The sequence below is a fragment of the Argentina anserina genome, unplaced genomic scaffold (assembly GCF_933775445.1).
Source record: "Argentina anserina unplaced genomic scaffold, drPotAnse1.1, whole genome shotgun sequence".
Taxonomy (NCBI): Eukaryota; Viridiplantae; Streptophyta; class Magnoliopsida; order Rosales; family Rosaceae; genus Argentina; species Argentina anserina.
This window is the reverse complement of record NW_026089526.1, coordinates 204,570-225,665: the sequence shown is the minus strand read 5'-3', so window position 1 is coordinate 225,665 and position 21,096 is coordinate 204,570. Positions and strand designations below refer to the sequence as shown.

At 36.5% G+C, this 21,096-nt stretch overlaps 1 non-coding gene across 1 annotated transcript; it reads left to right on the top strand.

Annotated features, from left to right (window-relative positions):
* The first annotated feature begins 20,390 nt into the window (after nucleotides 1-20,390).
* On the top strand, nucleotides 20,391-20,497 carry LOC126804938 (small nucleolar RNA R71). The gene has a single exon (XR_007673796.1). It is a non-coding gene; the product is annotated as a small nucleolar RNA R71 (small nucleolar RNA).
* Nucleotides 20,498-21,096: the final 599 nt, after the last annotated feature.

The following is a 21,096-nucleotide window of genomic DNA, read 5'->3' as shown; positions in this document are numbered from 1 at the left end:
TGCGTATCTTTACTATTCCAATTGTGTATCTTTTCATTTCTCGTTTGAGTATCTTTCTGTAAGGCTTTTTGATGCGAGTTTCTATTGAATTTGAGCGTTTTGCAAGTGTGGGAGTGTGTTTCTTTCAAACTGAGTATCTTTACATCGTTTGCGTATTTTACTATTCCAATTGTGTATCTTTACATCGTTTGCGTATCTTTACTATTCTAATTGTGTATCTTTTCATTTCTCGTTTGAGTATCTTTCTATAAGGCCTTTTGATGCGAGTTTCTATTGAATTTGAGAGTTTTGCAAGTGTGGGAGTGTGTTTCTTTCAAACAGAGTATCTTTACATCGTTTGCGTATCTTTACTATTCCAATTGTGTATCTTTACATCGTTTGCGTATCTTTACTATTCCAATTGTGTATGTTTTCATTTCTCGTTTGAGTATCTTTCTGTAAGTCTTTTTGATGCGAGTTTCTATTGAATTTGAGAGTTTTGCAAGTGTGGGAGTGTGTTTCTTTCAAACTGAGTATCTTTACATCGTTTGCGTATCTTTACTATTCCAATTGTGTATCTTTACATCGTTTGCGTATCTTTACTAGTCCAATTGTGTATCTTTACATCGTTTGCGTATCTTTACTATTCCAATTGTGTATGTTTTCATTTCTCGTTTGAGTATTTTTCTGTAAGCCTTTCTGATGCGAGTTTCTATTGAATTTGAGTATTTTGCAAGTGTGGGAGTGTGTTTCTTTCAAACTGAGTTTCTTTACATCGTTTGCATATCTTTACTATTCCAATTGTGTATGTTTTCAATTCTGGTTTGAGTATCTTTCTAAACGGATTTCTGATGCGAGTTTCTATTGAATTTGAGAGTTTTCCAAGTGTGGGAGTGTGTTTCTTTCAAACTGAGTATCGTTACATAGTTTGCGTATCTTTACTATTCCAATTGTGTATCTTTACATCGTTTGCGTATCTTTACTATTCCAATTGTATATCTTTTCATTTCTCGTTTTAGTATCTTTCTGTAAGGCTTTTTTATGCGAGCTTCTATTGAATTTGAGAGTTTTGCAAGTGTGGGAGTGTGTTTCTTTCAAACTGAGTATCTTTACATCGTTTGCGTATCTTTACTATTCCAATTGTGTATCTTTACATCGTTTGCGTATCTTTACTATTCTAATTGTGTATCTTTTCATTTCTCGTTTGAGTATCTTTCTATAAGGCCTTTTGATGCGAGTTTCTATTGAATTTGAGAGTTTTGCAAGTGTGGGAGTGTGTTTCTTTCAAACAGAGTATCTTTACATCGTTTGCGTATCTTTACTATTCCAATTGTGTATCTTTACATCGTTTGCGTATCTTTACTTTTCCAATTGTGTATCTTTACATCGTTTGCGTATCTTTACTATTCCAATTGTGTATGTTTTCATTTCTCGTTTGAGTATTTTTCTGTAAGCCTTTCTGATGCGAGTTTCTATTGAATTTGAGTATTTTGCAAGTGTGGGAGTGTGTTTCTTTCAAACTGAGTTTCTTTACATCGTTTGCATATCTTTACTATTTCAATTGTGTATCTTTTCAATTCTGGTTTGAGTATCTTTCCGAACGGATTTCTGATGCGAGTTTCTATTGAATTTGAGAGTTTTGCAAGTGTGGGAGTGTGTTTCTTTCAAACGTAGTATCTCTACATCGTTTGCGTATCTTTACTATTCCAATTGTGTATCTTTACATCGTTTGCGTATCTTTACTATTCTAATTGTGTATTTTTTCATTTCTCGTTTGAGTATCTTTCTGTAAGGCTTTCTGATGCGAGTTTCTATTGAATTTGAGAGTTTTGCAAGTGTGGGAGTGTGTTTCTTTCAAATTGAGTATCTTTACATCGTTTGCGTATGTTTACTATTCCAATTGTGTATCTTTTCATTTCTCGTTTGAGCATCTTTCTGTAAGGCTTTCTGATGCGAGTTTCTATTGAATTTGAGAGTTTTGCAAGTGTGGGAGTGTGTTTCTTTCAAACTGAGTATCTTTACATCGTTTGCGTATTTTACTATTCCAATTGTGTATCTTTACATCGTTTCAGTATCTTTACTATTCTAATTGTGTATCTTTTCATTTCTCGTTTGAGTATCTTTCTATAAGGCCTTTTGATGCGAGTTTCTATTGAATTTGAGAGTTTTGCAAGTGTGGGAGTGTGTTTCTTTCAAACTTAGTATCTTTACATCGTTTGCGTATCTTTACTATTCCAATTGTGTATCTTTACATCGTTTGCGTATCTTTACTATTCCAATTGTGTATCATTTCATTTCTCGTTTGAGTATCTTTCTGTAAGGCTTTCTGATGCGAGTTTCTATTGAATTTGAGAGTTTTGCAAGTGTGGGAGTGTGTTTCTTTCAAATTGAGTATCTTTACATCGTTTGCGTATCTTTACTATTCCAATTGTGTATCTTTTCATTTCTCGTTTGAGCATCTTTCTGTAAGGCTTTCTGATGCGAGTTTCTATTGAATTTGAGAGTTTTGCAAGTGTGGGAGTGTGTTTCTTTCAAACTGAGTATCTTTACATCGTTTGCGTATTTTACTATTCCAATTGTGTATCTTTACATCGTTTCAGTATCTTTACTATTCTAATTGTGTATCTTTTCATTTCTCGTTTGAGTATCTTTCTATAAGGCCTTTTGATGCGAGTTTCTATTGAATTTGAGAGTTTTGCAAGTGTGGGAGTGTGTTTCTTTCAAACTTAGTATCTTTACATCGTTTGCGTATCTTTACTATTCCAATTGTGTATCTTTACATCGTTTGCGTATCTTTACTATTCCAATTGTGTATCATTTCATTTCTCGTTTGAGTATCTTTCTGTAAGGCTTTCTGATGCTAGTTTCTATTGAATTTGAGAGTTTTGCAAGTGTGGGAGTGTGTTTCTTTCAAACTGAGTATCTTTACATCGTTTGCGTATCTTTACTATTCTAATTGTGTATCTTTACATCGTTTGCGTATCTTTACTATTCTAATTGTGTATCTTTTCATTTCTCGTTTGAGTATCTTTCTGTAAGGCTTTCTGATGCGAGTTTCTATTGAATTTGAGAGTTTTGCAAGTGTGGGAGTGTGTTTCTTTCAAACTTAGTATCTTTACATCGTTTGCGTATCTTTACTATTCCAATTGTGTATGTTTTCAATTCTGGTTTGAGTATCTTTCTGAACGGATTTCTGATGCGAGTTTCTATTGAATTTGAGAGTTTTGCAAGTGTGGGAGTGTGTTTCTTTCAAACTTAGTATCTTTACATCGTTTGCGTATCTTTACTATTCCAATTTTGTATCTTTTCATTTCTCGTTTGAGTATCTTTCTGTCAGGCTTTCTGATACGAGTTTCTTTTGAATTTGAGAGTTTTGCAAGTGTGGCAGTGTGTTTCTTTCAAACTGAGTAGTTTTACATCGTTTGCGGATCTTTACTATTCCAATTGTGTATCTTTTCATTTCTCGTTTGAGTATCTTTCTGTAAGGCTTTCTGATGCGAGTTTCTTTTGAATTTGAGAGTTTTGCAAGTGTGGGAGTGTGTATCTTTCAAACTTAGTATCTTTACATCGTTTGCGTATCTTTACTATTCCAATTGTGTATCTTTTTATTTCTCGTTTGAGTATCTTTCTTTAAGGCTTTCTGATGCGAGTTTCTATTGAATTTGAGAGTTTTGCAAGTGTGGGAGTGTGCTTCTTTCAAACTTAGTATCTTTACATCGTTTGCGTATCTTTACTATTCCAATTGTGTATCTTTACATCGTTTGCGTATCTTTACTATTCCAATTGTGTATCTTTACATCGTTTGCGTATCTTTACTATTCCAATTGTGTATGTTTTCAATTCTGGTTTGAGTATCTTTCTGAACGGATTTCTGATAAGAGTTTCTATTGAATTTGAGTATTTTGCAAGTGTGGGAGCGAGTTTTTTTAAAACTGAGTATCTTTACATCATTTGCGTATCTTTCCTCTTCCAATTGTGTATGTTTTCAATTCTGGTTTGAGTATCTTTCTGAACGGATTTCTGATGCGAGTTTCTATTGAATTTGAGAGTTTTGCAAGTGTGGGAGTGTGTTTCTTTCAAACTGAGTATCTTTACATCGTTTGCGTATCTTTACTATTCCAATTGAGTATCTTTACATCGTTTGCGTATCTTTACTATTCTAATTGTGTATCTTTTGATTTCTCGTTTGAGTATCTTTCTGTAAGGCTTTTTGATGCGAGTTTCTATTGAATTTGAGAATTTTGCAAGTGTGGGAGTGTGTTTCTTTCAAACTTAGTATCTTTACATCGTTTGCGTATCTTTACTATTCCAATTGTATATGTTTTCAATTCTGATTGGAGTATCTTTCTGAACGGATTTCTGATGCGAGTTTCTATTGAATTTGAGAGTTTTGCAAGTGTGGGAGTGTGTTTCTTTCAAACTTAGTATCTTTACATCGTTTGCGTATCTTTACTATTCCAATTGTGTATCTTTTCATTTCTCGTTTGAGTATCTTTCTGTCAGGCTTTCTGATGCGAGTTTCTTTTGAATTTGAGAGTTTTGCAAGTGTGGGAGTGTGTTTCTTTCAAACTGAGTAGTTTTACATCATTTGCGGATCTTTACTATTCCAATTGTGTACCTTTTCATTTCTCGTTTGAGTATCTTTCTGTAAGGCTTTCTGATGCGAGTTTCTATTGAATTTGAGAGTTTTGCAAGTGTGGGAGTGTGTTTCTTTCAAACGTAGTATCTTTACATCGTTTGCGTATCTTTACTATTCCAATTGTGTATCTTTACATCGTTTGCGTATCTTTACTATTCTAATTGTGTATCTTTTCATTTCTCGTTTGAGTATCTTTCTGTAAGGCTTTCTGATGCGAGTTTCTATTGAATTTGAGAGTTTTGCAAGTGTGGGAGTGTGTTTCTTTCAAATTGAGTATCTTTACATCGTTTGCGTATCTTTACTATTCCAATTGTGTATCTTTTCATTTCTCGTTTGAGTATCTTTCTGTAAGGCTTTCTGATGCGAGTTTCTATTGAATTTGAGAGTTTTGCAAGTGTGGGAGTGTGTTTCTTTCAAACGTAGTATCTTTACATCGTTTGCGTATCTTTACTATTCCAATTGTGTATCTTTACATCGTTTGCGTATCTTTACTATTCTAATTGTGTATCTTTTCATTTCTCGTTTGAGTATCTTTCTGTAAGGCTTTCTGATGCGAGTTTCTATTGAATTTGAGAGTTTTGCAAGTGTGGGAGTGTGTTTCTTTCAAATTGAGTATCTTTACATCGTTTGCGTATCTTTACTATTCCAATTGTGTATCTTTTGATTTCTCGTTTGAGTATCTTTCTGTAAGGCTTTCTGATGCGAGTTTCTATTGAATTTGAGAGTTTTGCAAGTGTGGGAGTGTGTTTCTTTCAAATTGAGTATCTTTACATCGTTTGCGTATCTTTACTATTCCAATTGTGTATCTTTTCATTTCTCGTTTGAGTATCTTTCTGTAAGGCTTTCTGATGCGAGTTTCTATTGAATTTGAGAGTTTTGCAAGTGTGGGAGTGTGTTTCTTTCAAATTGAGTATCTTTACATCGTTTGCGTATCTTTACTATTCCAATTGTGTATCTTTTCATTTCTCGTTTGAGTATCTTTCTGTAAGTCTTTTTGATGCGAGTTTCTATTGAATTTGAGAATTTTGCAAGTGTGGGAGTGTGTTTCTTTCAAACTTAGTATCTTTACATCGTTTGCGTATCTTTACTATTCCAATTGTGTATGTTTTCAATTCTGGTTTGAGTATCTTTCTGAACGGATTTCTGATGCGAGTTTCTATTGAATTTGAGAGTTTTGCAAGTGTGGGAGTGTGTTTCTTTCAAACATAGTATCTTTACATCGTTTGCGTATCTTTACTATTCCAATTTTGTATCTTTTCATTTCTCGTTTGAGTATCTTTCTGTCAGGCTTTCTGATGCGAGTTTCTTTTGAATTTGAGAGTTTTGCAAGTGTGGCAGTGTGTTTCTTTCAAACTGAGTAGTTTTACATCGTTTGCGGATCTTTACTATTCCAATTGTGTATCTTTTCATTTCTCGTTTGAGTATCTTTCTGTAAGGCTTTCTGATGCGAGTTTCTTTTGAATTTGAGAGTTTTGCAAGTGTGGGAGTGTGTATCTTTCAAACTTAGTATCTTTACATCGTTTGCGTATCTTTACTATTCCAATTGTGTATCTTTTCATTTCTCGTTTGAGTATCTTTCTGTAAGGCTTTCTGATGCGAGTTTCTATTGAATTTGAGAGTTTTGCAAGTGTGGGAGTGTGTTTCTTTCAAACTTAGTATCTTTACATCGTTTGCGTATCTTTACTATTCCAATTGTGTATCTTTTCATTTCTCGTTTGAGTATCTTTCTGTCAGGCTTTCTGATGCGAGTTTCTTTTGAATTTGAGAGTTTTGCAAGTGTGGGAGTGTGTTTCTTTCAAACTGAGTAGTTTTACATCATTTGCGGATCTTTACTATTCCAATTGTGTATCTTTTCATTTCTCGTTTGAGTATCTTTCTGTAAGGCTTTCTGATGCGAGTTTCTTTTGAATTTGAGAGTTTTGTAAGTGTGGGAGTGTGTTTCTTTCAAACGTAGTATCTTTACATCGTTTGCGTATCTTTACTATTCCAATTGTGTATCTTTACATCGTTTGCGTATCTTTACTATTCTAATTGTGTATCTTTTCATTTCTCGTTTGAGTATCTTTCTGTAAGGCTTTCTGATGCGAGTTTCTATTGAATTTGAGAGTTTTGCAAGTGTGGGAGTGTGTTTCTTTCAAATTGAGTATCTTTACATCGTTTGCGTATCTTTACTATTCCAATTGTGTATCTTTTCATTTCTCGTTTGAGTATCTTTCTGTAAGGCTTTCTGATGCGAGTTTCTATTGAATTTGAGAGTTTTGCAAGTGTGGGAGTGTGTTTCTTTCAAACGTAGTATCTTTACATCGTTTGCGTATCTTTACTATTCCAATTGTGTATCTTTACATCGTTTGCGTATCTTTACTATTCTAATTGTGTATCTTTTCATTTCTCGTTTGAGTATCTTTCTGTAAGGCTTTCTGATGCGAGTTTCTATTGAATTTGAGAGTTTTGCAAGTGTGGGAGTGTGTTTCTTTCAAATTGAGTATCTTTACATCGTTTGCGTATCTTTACTATTCCAATTGTGTATCTTTTGATTTCTCGTTTGAGTATCTTTCTGTAAGGCTTTCTGATGCGAGTTTCTATTGAATTTGAGAGTTTTGCAAGTGTGGGAGTGTGTTTCTTTCAAATTGAGTATCTTTACATCGTTTGCGTATATTTACTATTCCAATTGTGTATCTTTTCATTTCTCGTTTGAGTATCTTTCTGTAAGGCTTTCTGATGCGAGTTTCTATTGAATTTGAGAGTTTTGCAAGTGTGGGAGTGTGTTTCTTTCAAATTGAGTATCTTTACATCGTTTGCGTATCTTTACTATTCCAATTGTGTATCTTTTCATTTCTCGTTTGAGTATCTTTCTGTAAGTCTTTTTGATGCGAGTTTCTATTGAATTTGAGAATTTTGCAAGTGTGGGAGTGTGTTTCTTTCAAACTTAGTATCTTTACATCGTTTGCGTATCTTTACTATTCCAATTGTGTATGTTTTCAATTCTGGTTTGAGTATCTTTCTGAACGGATTTCTGATGCGAGTTTCTATTGAATTTGAGAGTTTTGCAAGTGTGGGAGTGTGTTTCTTTCAAACATAGTATCTTTACATCGTTTGCGTATCTTTACTATTCCAATTTTGTATCTTTTCATTTCTCGTTTGAGTATCTTTCTGTCAGGCTTTCTGATGCGAGTTTCTTTTGAATTTGAGAGTTTTGCAAGTGTGGCAGTGTGTTTCTTTCAAACTGAGTAGTTTTACATCGTTTGCGGATCTTTACTATTCCAATTGTGTATCTTTTCATTTCTCGTTTGAGTATCTTTCTGTAAGGCTTTCTGATGCGAGTTTCTTTTGAATTTGAGAGTTTTGCAAGTGTGGGAGTGTGTATCTTTCAAACTTAGTATCTTTACATCGTTTGCGTATCTTTACTATTCCAATTGTGTATCTTTTCATTTCTCGTTTGAGTATCTTTCTGTAAGGCTTTCTGATGCGAGTTTCTATTGAATTTGAGAGTTTTGCAAGTGTGGGAGTGTGTTTCTTTCAAACTTAGTATCTTTACATCGTTTGCGTATCTTTACTATTCCAATTGTGTATCTTTACATCGTTTGCGTATCTTTACTATTCCAATTGTGTATCTTTACATCGTTTGCGTATCTTTACTATTCCAATTGTGTATGTTTTCAATTCTGGTTTGAGTATCTTTCTGAACGGATTTCTGATGCGAGTTTCTATTGAATTTGAGAGTTTTGCAAGTGTGGGAGTGTGTTTCTTTCAAACTGAGTATCTTTACATCGTTTGCGTATCTTTACTATTCCAATTGAGTATCTTTACATCGTTTGCGTATCTTTACTATTCTAATTGTGTATCTTTTCATTTCTCGTTTGAGTATCTTTCTGTAAGGCTTTTTGATGCGAGTTTCTATTGAATTTGAGAATTTTGCAAGTGTGGGAGTGTGTTTCTTTCAAACTTAGTATCTTTACATCGTTTGCGTATCTTTACTATTCCAATTGTATATGTTTTCAATTCTGATTTGAGTATCTTTCTGAACGGATTTCTGATGCGAGTTTCTATTGAATTTGAGAGTTTTGCAAGTGTGGGAGTGTGTTTCTTTCAAACTTAGTATCTTTACATCGTTTGCGTATCTTTACTATTCCAATTGTGTATCTTTTCATTTCTCGTTTGAGTATCTTTCTGTCAGGCTTTCTGATGCGAGTTTCTTTTGAATTTGAGAGTTTTGTAAGTGTGGGAGTGTGTTTCTTTCAAACTGAGTAGTTTTACATCATTTGCGGATCTTTACTATTCCAATTGTGTATCTTTTCATTTCTCGTTTGAGTATCTTTCTGTAAGGCTTTCTGATGCGAGTTTCTATTGAATTTGAGAGTTTTGCAAGTGTGGGAGTGTGTTTCTTTCAAACTTAGTATCTTTACATCGTTTGCGTATCTTTACTATTCCAATTGTGTATCTTTACATCGTTTGCGTATCTTTACTATTCCAATTGTGTATCTTTTCATTTCTCGTTTGAGTATCTTTCTGTAAGGCTTTCTGATGCGAGTTTCTATTGAATTTGAGAGTTTGGCAAGTGTGGGAGTGTGTTTCTTTAAAAATGAGTATCTTTACATCGTTTGCGTATCTTTACTATTCCAATTGTGTATCTTTACATTGTTTGCGTATCTTTACTATTCCAATTGTGTATCTTTTCATTTCTCGTTTGAGTATCTTTCTGTAAGGCTTTCTGATGCGAGTTTCTATTGAATTTTAGAGTTTTGCAAGTGTGGGAGTGTGTTTCTTTCAAACTGAGTATCTTTACATCGTTTGCGTATCTTTACTATTCCAATTGTGTATGTTTTCAATTCTGGTTTGAGTATCTTTCTGAACGGATTTCTGATGCGAGTTTCTATTGAATTTGAGAGTTTTGCAAGTGTGGGAGTGTGTTTCTTTCAAACTTAGTATCTTTACATCGTTTGCGTATCTTTACTATTCCAATTGTGTATCTTTACATCGTTTGCGTATCTTTACTATTCCAATTGTGTATCTTTTCATTTCTCGTTTGAGTATCTTTCTGTAAGGCTTTATGATGCGAGTTTCTATTGAATTTGAGAGTTTTGCAAGTGTGGGAGTGTGTTTCTTTCAAACTGAGTATCTTTACATCGTTTGCGTATCTTTACTGTTCCAATTGTGTATCTTTACATCGTTTGCGTATCTTTACTATTCCAATTGTGTATCTTTTCATTTCTCGTTGGAGTATCTTTCTGTAAGGCTTTCTGATGCGAGTTTCTATTGAATTTGAGAGTTTTGCAAGTGTGGGAGTGTGTTTCTTTCAAACTTAGTAGCTTTACATCGTTTGCGTATCGTTACTATTCCAATTGTGTATCTTTACATCGTTTGCGTATCTTTACTATTCCAATTGTGTATGTTTTCATTTCTCGTTTGAGTATCTTTCTGTAAGGCCTTATGATGCGAGTTTCTATTGAATTTGAGGGTTTTGCAAGTGTGGGAGTGTGTTTCTTTCAAACTGAGTATCTTTACATCGTTTGCGTATCTTTACTATTCCAATTGAGTATCTTTACATCGTTTGCGTATCTTTACTATTCTAATTGTGTATCTTTTCATTTCTCGTTTGAGTATCTTTCTGTAAGGCTTTTTGATGCGAGTTTCTATTGAATTTGAGGGTTTTGCAAGTGTGGGAGTGTGTTTCTTTCAAACTGAGTATCTTTACATCGTTTGCGTATCTTTACTATTCCAATTGAGTATCTTTACATCGTTTGCGTATCTTTACTATTCTAATTGTGTATCTTTTCATTTCTCATTTGAGTATCTTTCTGTAAGGCTTTTAGATGCGAGTTTCTATTGAATTTGATGGTTTTGCAAGTGTGGGAGTGTGTTTCTTTCAAACTGAGTATCTTTACATCGTTTGCGTATCTTTACTATTCCAATTGAGTATCTTTACATCGTTTGCGTATCTTTACTATTCTAATTGTGTATCTATTCATTTCTCGTTTGAGTATCTTTCTGTAAGGCTTTCTGATGCGTGTTTCTATTGAATTTGAGGGTTTTGCAAGTGTGGGAGTGTGTTTCTTTCAAACTGAGTATCTTTACATCGTTTGCGTATCTTTACTATTCCAATTGAGTATCTTTACATCGTTTGCGTATCTTTACTATTCTAATTGTGTATCTTTTCATTTCTCGTTTGAGTACCTTTGTATAAGGCTTTTTGATGCGAGTTTCTATTGAATTTGAGAATTTTGCAAGTGTGGGAGTGTGTTTCTTTCAAACTGAGTATCTTTACATCGTTTGCGTATCTTTACTATTCCAATTGTGTATGTTTTCAATTATGGTTTGAGTATCTTTCTGTAAGGCTTTCTGATGCGAGTTTCTATTGAATTTGAGAGTTTTGCAAGTGTGGGAGTGTGTTTCTTTCAATCTGAGTATCTTTACATCGTTTGCGTATCTTTACTATTCCAATTGTGTATCTTTACATCGTTTGCGTATCTTTACTATTCCAATTGTGTATATCTTCATTTCTCGTTTGAGTATCTTTCTGTAAGGCTTTCTGATGCGAGTTTCTATTGAATTTGAGAGTTTCGCAAGTGTGGGAGTGTGTTTCTTTAAAACTGAGTATCTTTACATCGTTTGCGTATCTTTACTATTCCAATTGTGTATCTTTACATTGTTTGCGTATCTTTACTATTCCAATTGTGTATCTTTTCATTTCTCGTTTGAGTATCTTTCTGTAAGGCTTTCTGATGCGAGTTTCTATTGAATTTGAGAGTTTTGCAAGTGTGGGAGTGTGTTTCTTTCAAACTGAGTATCTTTACATCGTTTGCGTATCTTTACTATTCCAATTGTGTATGTTTTCAATTCTGGTTTGAGTATCTTTCTGAACGGATTTCTGATGCGAGTTTCTATTGAATTTGAGAGTTTTGCAAGTGTGGGAGTGTGTTTCTTTCAAACTTAGTATCTTTACATCGTTTGCGTATCTTTACTATTCCAATTGTGTATCTTTACATCGTTTGCGTATCTTTACTATTCCAATTGTGTATCTTTACATCGTTTGCGTATCTTTACTATTCCAATTGTGTATCTTTACATCGTTTGCGTATCTTTACTATTCCAATTGTGTATCTTTTCATTTCTCGTTTGAGTATCTTTCTGTAAGGCTTTATGATGCGAGTTTCTATTGAATTTGAGAGTTTTGCAAGTGTGGGAGTGTGTTTCTTTCAAACTGAGTATCTTTACATCGTTTGCGTATCTTTACTATTCCAATTGTGTATCTTTACATCGTTTGCGTATCTTTAGTATTCCAATTGTGTATCTTTTCATTTCTCATTAGAGTATCTTTCTGTAAGGCTTTCTGATGCGAGTTTCTATTGAATTTGAGAGTTTTGTAAGTGTGGTAGTGTGTTTCTTTAAAACTGAGTATCTTTACATCGTTTGCGTATCTTTACTATTCCAATTGTGTATGTTTTCATTTCTCGTTTGAGTATCTTTCTGTAAGGCTTTCTGATGCGAGTTTCTATTGAATTTGAGAGTTTTGCAAGTGTGGGATTGTGTTTCTTTGATGAATGCTCGATTACTCGACATCAATATTTAACCCTGAACACATCATAGTAGTATAAAGCAAGAGGGTATCGTTCACAAACCGGGGATCCAGCCAGGGCTTAGGATCACAATACTTACACGAATTCATAAAGGGTTTAAGGTTTGATATAGATTTTGGATCATAAAAACAGTAAATAAAACCTAAACTAATATATACATGTGATCAACCAACCAACACATAAACAATCACCAAAACAACTCACATAGAGGGAATCGAAACAAGTTCTATGTCCATTCTTAGAATCATGCCTAGACATATATTGAGCAACCATGGATGGATCATGCATTTAGGGTTCTAAGCAGTAACCTAAACACATAGACACTTAACACATTCAATCACAACCAAGCAGCCATAATCGAAATTCTAACATGTTCATCTTAATCATGTAATTCCAAAGCCATGCACATTGAATTCATCAAGTATGTCACTTACTTAACTAACAACCATGCAATTCGAAAATCACATAAACAAGAATAAACATGTTCTTAGCATAAGTCTTTAATCCAACAACCTAAATATCATGCTACAAGCATAGTCATAACATATAGGCATCGAAATTGTTCAAAAGCTAGGTTCGGCAAAAACCAAAACCGAAATCCATAAAACCAAAACATAATTTTCGAATCCTCTATATAAATTGAATCAAGTAGCTATTTCATAGACAAAATTGATACAAGACTACTCTAAACAAATCGCAACTTCATCCATGAACAAGAACAAAACCAAAACCGAAATTAAACAAGAGTGAATCATGGTTACACTTTATAAATCAAGCAATCCACAAGTGTAGCCGAGACTTCTATGGATGAAACCTCCTTCACAAGCGTGTTTGAAAGGCTATTGATAGGTGGGGAATGATGGAATCGGTTTTAGGATTTCTTGGAATGGTGAAGGATGAATTCGGCAGAGCTTATGGCTGTGTTTGTGTGTAGGGCTGATGATGATTCTGAATGGAGAGGCCGGCCTCTATATATAGAGGTTTAGGAAGCCTTCTTTCCGTGCCATAAGGAGATAGAATCCAATCGGGAAACTGAAATCCTCTTTGTTATGGATTTGATTTATGTACTCCATATCCAACTTGATGTAGGAAACCAAGTTCAATAGGGAGATCACTTTAAGGGCTGCACGGCAATCTCTTGGTCCAACTAGGAATAGCTAGGCCGGCCTCCTCTTCTCCTTGTTCAACTCGAATATGATTTCCTTGTTCAACTAGGAATGCAACTCGGCAACTCTCCTTTCTTTACAAATATGATTTGTCTTTCCTGAAAAGAAATCGTCGATTAAGGAATAGGAAAGAATGAAAATAGGAAAGTAGAGTCCTAGTCGAGTAAGGAATCCTAGCTCAATCAGGAGTTCTAACACTTAGCACAATTTCATCATCAAATCATCTAAAATCGAAATAGCTCTACGTAGAACATACATGTATCAAATATGAACCTAAAACAACTAAATAAGAAGTAACAAAGCATAAGAATAGGGCATATATACATTAAGAACGTCACACTTTGTGCTCCTATCAACAACCCCACACTTAGACTTTGCTAGTCCCTTAGCAATCACTAAAAAGGGAAATCAAAACATAAACGAAAACAATACAACTATAACTAACGACACAACATTCTAATGCCTTCAACATTTTGTCTCAGAGATCTTCAAACTCATAGCATCAAGAATAGCATTCAATCGAAATAGATAAGATGAATTCAATGGTTAATAAACATGAGATTTCGTTTAACAAGTAAGACATGGCAGAAACAAAGGTGTAATTAAGCTCAACATGTTCAAAACGAGTTCAAATTCAACTCACATAGGATATGCACTCCAAATCTTTTCTCTCAAGAACATGGCATATGCTTAAAAGCTTTTCACACACAAGAGTTATGAACATAGTGAAAATCGAAAACCTCATGAAAGATACCAATCATATGCACAAATGAACCCAAACCATATGCTTACTTATGAAACAAACTCCACAAATCAAGGACTACTCATTTTAAGAATCATGCGGATATTTAGAGAAGGGATGACTTAGGCTCGGCATTGACATATTTTTCAAGGTAAAGGGAATCACAAAGGTCATCCTCAAGACTTAGCAGAGCAAAACATCCACCTTATGTCGCCATACTCCATAAAACAAGGGCCAAATATCATCATGTTGGACCCATTCTTCACTTTAAACATTGTGAAAACGAACAAAGGCTAAAGTATAACATTATTGAGCCTTCAACAAATACATCACAACTCCAAATTCACATAGATCAATGTCATGCCGAGATCTTTCATCATACTTTCTTTTCCATTTTTTTCTCAAAACCGTGTATATATACTTTTCTTCTTCTTTTTCTCACGGCATCAATACATTTTTTTCCTCTTTTTCATACTCTTTTCACGGCATAACATACATACAATAGCATAACCCCACACTTGAATCAAATCATCACTCCATATTACATCCAAGAATCGGCTCTGCCAAGCCTCAAAGACAAGGTAGAGATATAACTATACTAAGCAAGGATATAACATGTTGGTAATGAAAGAAAAGGCTTAACGTAGGCTCAAAGGGGTAAACACTAAGGTGTCCCAAGCAGGGCTCAAATAGGGATACGGCTTTTTGGCTTTAAGTGGTGGAAATCCTAAAAAGATCCAACAATCCTTTTCAAAATCAGAGTATATTATGACATAAAGCTTCGAAAGTTTCACAAAGTAAGTTCTAGCATTCTTTAGTTCATTGCAATTCTATGGCATATGAATTGATCAAAATAAATGTAATGAGGTTATAAAGCCAAGAAACGATAGAATAAAACTCCAAAGAAAGGCACATATATATGGCTCGAAAACTCACTTAGGTTCCATGAATTCAAACAAGTAAGGAACATGCTCATTCTGTACCTAAGTTTCAAAATCCTCATCTACTACATGTTCGTACAAAATCTACACATCGATTAACCATCAAATAACAATTAAGTACATTCCAATATCGTGATCATCTATCAACCATAAATTCAAAGATCAACTCATCCTAGACAGTTAAAGGCATACCTAGGACTCAAAACAAAAACAAAACAACATAAAAATCGAAAAACAGAACCAAAATGACACTAAAAATCGAAAATCAAAACAACAAAATTGAAACACATAGCATCAAACAATAGAAATCAACGAATGATGTATACCCCACCCCACACTTAAAACTTACATTGCCCTCAATGTACAATATGATAAGCAACGAAAATTAGAAAGAGTTAAGGGATAAGAAAATGCAAACACTCGTTGATGGCTCCTTCATTGGCTTAAGTTTAGAGTCTATAGCCTAGACTATCTCCAAAGCATCACTTGCTTGCCGTAGGATCAAGGAGAGACGTCTCCTCCACATTGTGTTCCACGAAATTGTCATAGTACGGCTTCAAGCGATGTCCATTGACCGTGAATTCCTTTCCATGCACCATACTTTTGATCTGAATAGCACCAGAAGGAAAAACATTAGTAACAACAAACGGTCCTAGCCACCTAGAACGGAGTTTGCCCGGAAACAATCTAAGTCGAGAATTAAATAAAAGAACTTTCTGCCCAACGACAAAGTGTTTCTTCCTAATCATGCGGTCATGGAATGTCTTAGTCTTCTCCTTGTAAACCATTGCCGAATCATAAGCCTCATTCCTAATCTCTTCAAGCTCATGCAATTGCAACTTCCTATGTAATCCGGCCTCATCAATGTCCATGTTAAAATTCTTCACAGCCCACCATGCACGATGTTCAAGCACCACAGGAAGATGGCACGCCTTGCCATAAACTAGTCGAAATGGTGACATGCCTAGGGGAGTTTTGTATGCCGTCCTATAGGCCCAAAGAGCATCATCCAATCGTTGAGACCAATCCTTGCGTGATGGTCCAACAGACTTCTCTAAAATTCTCTTGATCTCACGATTAGATAGCTCTACTTGTCCACTTGTTTGAGGGTGATAAGGCGTAGCAACCTTATGCTTAATTCCATACTTCTTCAACAACGCCTCAATGGTCCGGTTGCAAAAGTGAGATCCTCCATCACTAATGATAACTCTCGGCATACCAAACCTGGAGAAAATGTTAGAACGAAGGAAATCTGCAACAACTCGAGAATCATTAGTCCGGGTGGCCTTTGCTTCCACCCATTTCGAAACATAGTCAACACAAACGAGTATGTATAAGTAACCATTTGAGCTAGGAAAAGGTCCCATGAAATCAATACCCCAACAATCAAAAATTTCGACATAAATAATCGGTGTCATAGGCATTTGATCTCTAGATCCTAAGTTTCCCATACGTTGGCACCTATCACAAGTCATGCAAAAATGATATGCATCTTTGAAAACCGTAGGCCAAAAGAAACCACATTCGAGCACCTTAAGAGCAGTCCTACGTGAACCAAAATGTCCTCCACAAGATTCAGAATGGCAAAACGTAAGTATAGAGTGATGTTCATGTTCAGGGACACACCTCCTAATGATTTGATCAACACAATGTTTCCACAAGTATGGTTCATCCCAAACATAATACTTAGCTAATGCCTTGAGTCTATTCTTTTGTGCATGCGATAAAGTATCCGGAAATTGCTTAGAAACAAGATAATTGACAATATCTGCATACCATGGCTCACTTACCTCAACTCGAAAGAGTTGCTCGTCCGGAAAGCTCTCTTGGATAGCCAAGGGTTCGGCATTTCTCACCAAACGACTCAAATGATCTGCCACAACATTGTCACTTCCCTTCTTGTCCTTGATCTCGAGATCAAACTCTTGGAGTAGAAGAATCCATCGAATCAATCTCGGTTTGGCATCCTTCTTTGTCATTAAATACTTCAAAGCTGCATGGTCAGTGTAAACAATAACTTTAGATTGAAGTAAGTAAGAACGAAACTTATCTAGAGCAAAGATCACGGCAAGAAGTTCTTTTTCAGTTGTGGTGTAGTTTTGTTGAGCATCATTGAGTGTTCGTGAGGCATAGTAGATGGCGTAGGGCTGCTTGTCCTTCCTCTACCCTAGCACGGCTCCAACTGCATAGTCGGAGGCATCACACATCAACTCGAATGGCAAGGACCAATCCGGCGGTGCCATGATCGGTGCTGAAGTTAGAAGCTTCTTCAAGGTCTCGAATGCATGCTTGCAATCATCATCAAAGTTGAATGGGACGTCTTTTTGGAGCAATGAACTCATTGGTCTCGCAATCTTGGAAAAATCCTTGATAAACCTACGATAGAAACCTGCATGTCCAAGAAACGATCGAACATCCCTCACGCTTGTGGGGAGGGGTAAGTGACGCACCAGATCTATTTTAGACTTATCAACCTCAATTCCTCTAGATGAAACAATATGACCTAAAACAATGCCTTGCGTGACCATAAAGTGACATTTTTCCCAATTCAAAACCAAGTTAGTTTCCTCACAACGTTTGAGCACAAGTTCAACATTTTCTAAACAAGTTTCGAAATCTTCACCATAGACAAAAAAATCATCCATGAAAACTTCAATTTTAGAACCAATATACTCGGAGAAAATATGATACATACAACGTTGAAACGTACTTGGGGCGTTGCATAAACCAAAAGGCATGCGACGATAGGCAAACGTACCAAAAGGGCATGTGAATGTAGTCTTCTCTTGATCTTCTTCCGCAACACTTATTTGGTTGTATCCACTATATCCATCAAGGAAACAATAGAAAGAGTGACCAGCTAACCTCTCAAGCATTTGATCAATGAATGGCAATGGCATGTGGTCCTTCCTTGTTGTCGCATTGAGCTTCCTATAGTCAATACAAACTCTATGACCGGTCACCGTCCTTTGAGGTACCAACTCGTTGTCCTTGTTCTTCACCACCGTGATGCCTGACTTCTTTGGCACAACTTGAATGGGAGAGATCCACCTACTATCCGAGATGGGGTAGATCACGCCACAATCGTGCAACTTGGTGATTTCATCCTTTACAACTTGCATCATTGGTGGGTGAAGGCGTCTCTCACCTTCCTTGGTTGGTTTGGCACCATCTTCTAGCAATATTCGATGCACACACATGGTAGGGCTGATCCCCTTGATGTCGGCTAGGGTCCATCCTATTGCCGTCTTGTGTCTCTTCAACACTTCAATCAATCTCTCTTCTTGCTCCTCATTTAGTGCAGATGAAATGATCACGGGCAATGTATCCTCTTCTCCTAGAAACGCATACTTCAAGTGGTCCGGAAGAACCTTAAGATCAAGCTTCGGAGCTTGCACCACAGAAGGAAGATTCTTGTTAGTAGTTAAGAGAATTGGACTAGGAGAGACAAAACTTACCTCACTTGCAACCTCAAGGGAGGTCACGGTTTCATGAATGAAAGATGGCACGGCATCTTTAGCTTCTAGCACCGAAATGTTCGAGCTATCACTTGTGAATCCGGCCCCTTGGGCAATAGTGAGTGCCAACTCGTCATTTGTCAAGGTATCTAGATAGTTATCTGCAAGGGAATCAAGTATGTCAACTGAAAAACAATCACTTAACTCCGAAAGAGGATACCTCATAGCTTCAAAGATGTTGAAGCTAATCACTTCACCATCGAACTCAAAGGTGAGTGATCCACTAAACACATCTATTTTTGTTCTTGCAGTCCTCATGAAGGGGCGGCCCAACAAGATAGGGACCTCCTTGTCATCTGCCTCCGTTGGCTCCATGTCTATGACATAGAAGTCGGCAGGAAAGATCAAGCTCGAAACCTGCACAAGAACATCTTCAACATAGCCCAAAGGGACTTTGTTGGAACAATCAACCAATCGAATCACAACATTGTCACGTTTCAAATCACCTAGACCTAGGTTCTCATAGATATAGTGCGGCATTACATTGATAGATGCACCTAAGTCTAACATTATCTTTTCAAATGTCATGTTTCCGATTGTACAAGGGATAGAAAAACTCCCTGGATCCTTAAGCTTTGGTGGTAGCTTCCTTTGGAGCACGGCAGAAACCGTCTCACTCATTGTGACAACCTCCTTCTCTCGAGTCATCCTCTTGTTGGTGCACAATTCTTTCAAGAACTTAGCATACTTAGGATTTTGTTGTATGCATTCAATAAGAGGCATGTTCACTTCCACCTTCTTGAAAATGTCGAGCATGGCTTGATCAGAGTCATCCTTCTTTTGCTTTGCAAATCTACTAGGGAAGGGAACACGAGGAAGAGCATTAGTTGAAACCAAACCACTAGAGTTAGGATCCTTACCTTTGTCATGCACGACATGATCATCTTTTGGTAGAGGCACGGCATCTTTGGCTTTAGAGGAGGCAGGGTCCTTCTCTAGGTCTTTGACATTGTATTTCTCGGCCTCCTTACCTTTAGAAGGCACGGCCTTCTTATGTTGCTGCATTAGAACATCCAAAGTCCTCCCACTTCGTGTCACCATGGCCTTCACATTCGGATTAGGCTCAGTTTGGCTCGGCAACTTCCCTCCTTCATGGATCTTGCCCATGAAATCGATCACTTGTCCCATCTGCTTCTTAAGCTCGGTTATATCCTTAGAATGAGCTTGTTGACCTGTAACTAAAGCTTGAGTAGCAGAGTTTAGATTTTGTTGCCCTTGAGCAAGAGACTTCAAAAGTTCATCATAGTTAGGTGAAGATGCATTATTCGAACCATGAACATTAGAGTTAAAGGGAGCAGAACCTTGAGGTACCTGAGGCCTCACAAACAAACCTGAAGGACGAGGTCCTTGACCTTGAGCATTGGATGGTTGAGCATTGTTGCTCCAACGAAAATTTGGATGATCTCTAAGTCCAGGGTTGTATGTGTTCGAATATGGATCATACCTAGGCCTTTGTTGCCCCATAAAGTTCAACTCTTCTTCAGTCATTGCACCATTTGGACAATTGTCAGTCGTGTGATCCTTGAAAGAACAAATGCCACATGCTTGAGGGTTGATGCTCGAACCATTGAATGCCTTGACTAGCACGTCAAGCTTCCTTTCTAAAGTCGCCATCTGATTCCTTGCATCAACATCATACACCCCACGGCTCTTGCTTCCTCTCTTCTCCTTGGAACTAAATTGGCGATTGTTGTCAGCCAAGTCATCGATCAAGGTGTAAGCTTCTTGACCGGTTTTGTTCATGAATGTGCAGCCACATGCCGAGTCCACCATGCTCTTATTGGTGGTGTCGAGTCCTTCATAGAAGAATTGCACCAAGTCATCCAACGAAATACCATGGTGAGGGCACTTCCTTTGTAGTTCCTGAAATTCCTCCCAAGCCTCATAGAGTGAATCACCATCTTTTTGAGTGAAGTTCTGAATCTCCCTCCTAAGTCTTTTCGTGAGTTGAGCAGGGAAGAATTGCTTCAAGAACCTCCTAGTCATTTCGTCCCATGTAGTGATGATTCTTGCAGGCAAAGAATATAACCAACGTTTAGCATCATCCTTAAGGGTAAATGGGAACAAAAGCAACCTCAAGCCTTCTTGAGAAAGATGATGAATCGATTGGAGCTTGCAAATGTCCAAGAACTCCCTAAGGTGAACATTAGGGTCTTCCATTGAAGAGCCAGAGTACTTAGGCAGCTGCCCAAGCAATTGAACAGGAATGGAGAAGTTAGCTTCATCAGGTGGAGTGAAGGCAATGCATGAGGGTGATTCCGGGGTGGTAGGAATGAATGCATTCTTGAGTGCCATTGGAGCACCAACAGGTATTATGTCACGGCCCGCAATTGTGTCTAAGTCTGACTTAAAGACGAAGGGAAATGACAGATCTTCCTCTTCTTCTGATCTAGGTGAAGAGTTTAAGAGTGAATTGCTTGGAGATGTTTCGAAATTCAAAGGTCTACTTATGAAAGAGTTGTTTAAATCTCTAAGTGCTTGAATTCGATCCTTGAGCTCTTGTGTCTTCTTAGAAAATTCGGACATGCATAGTACCT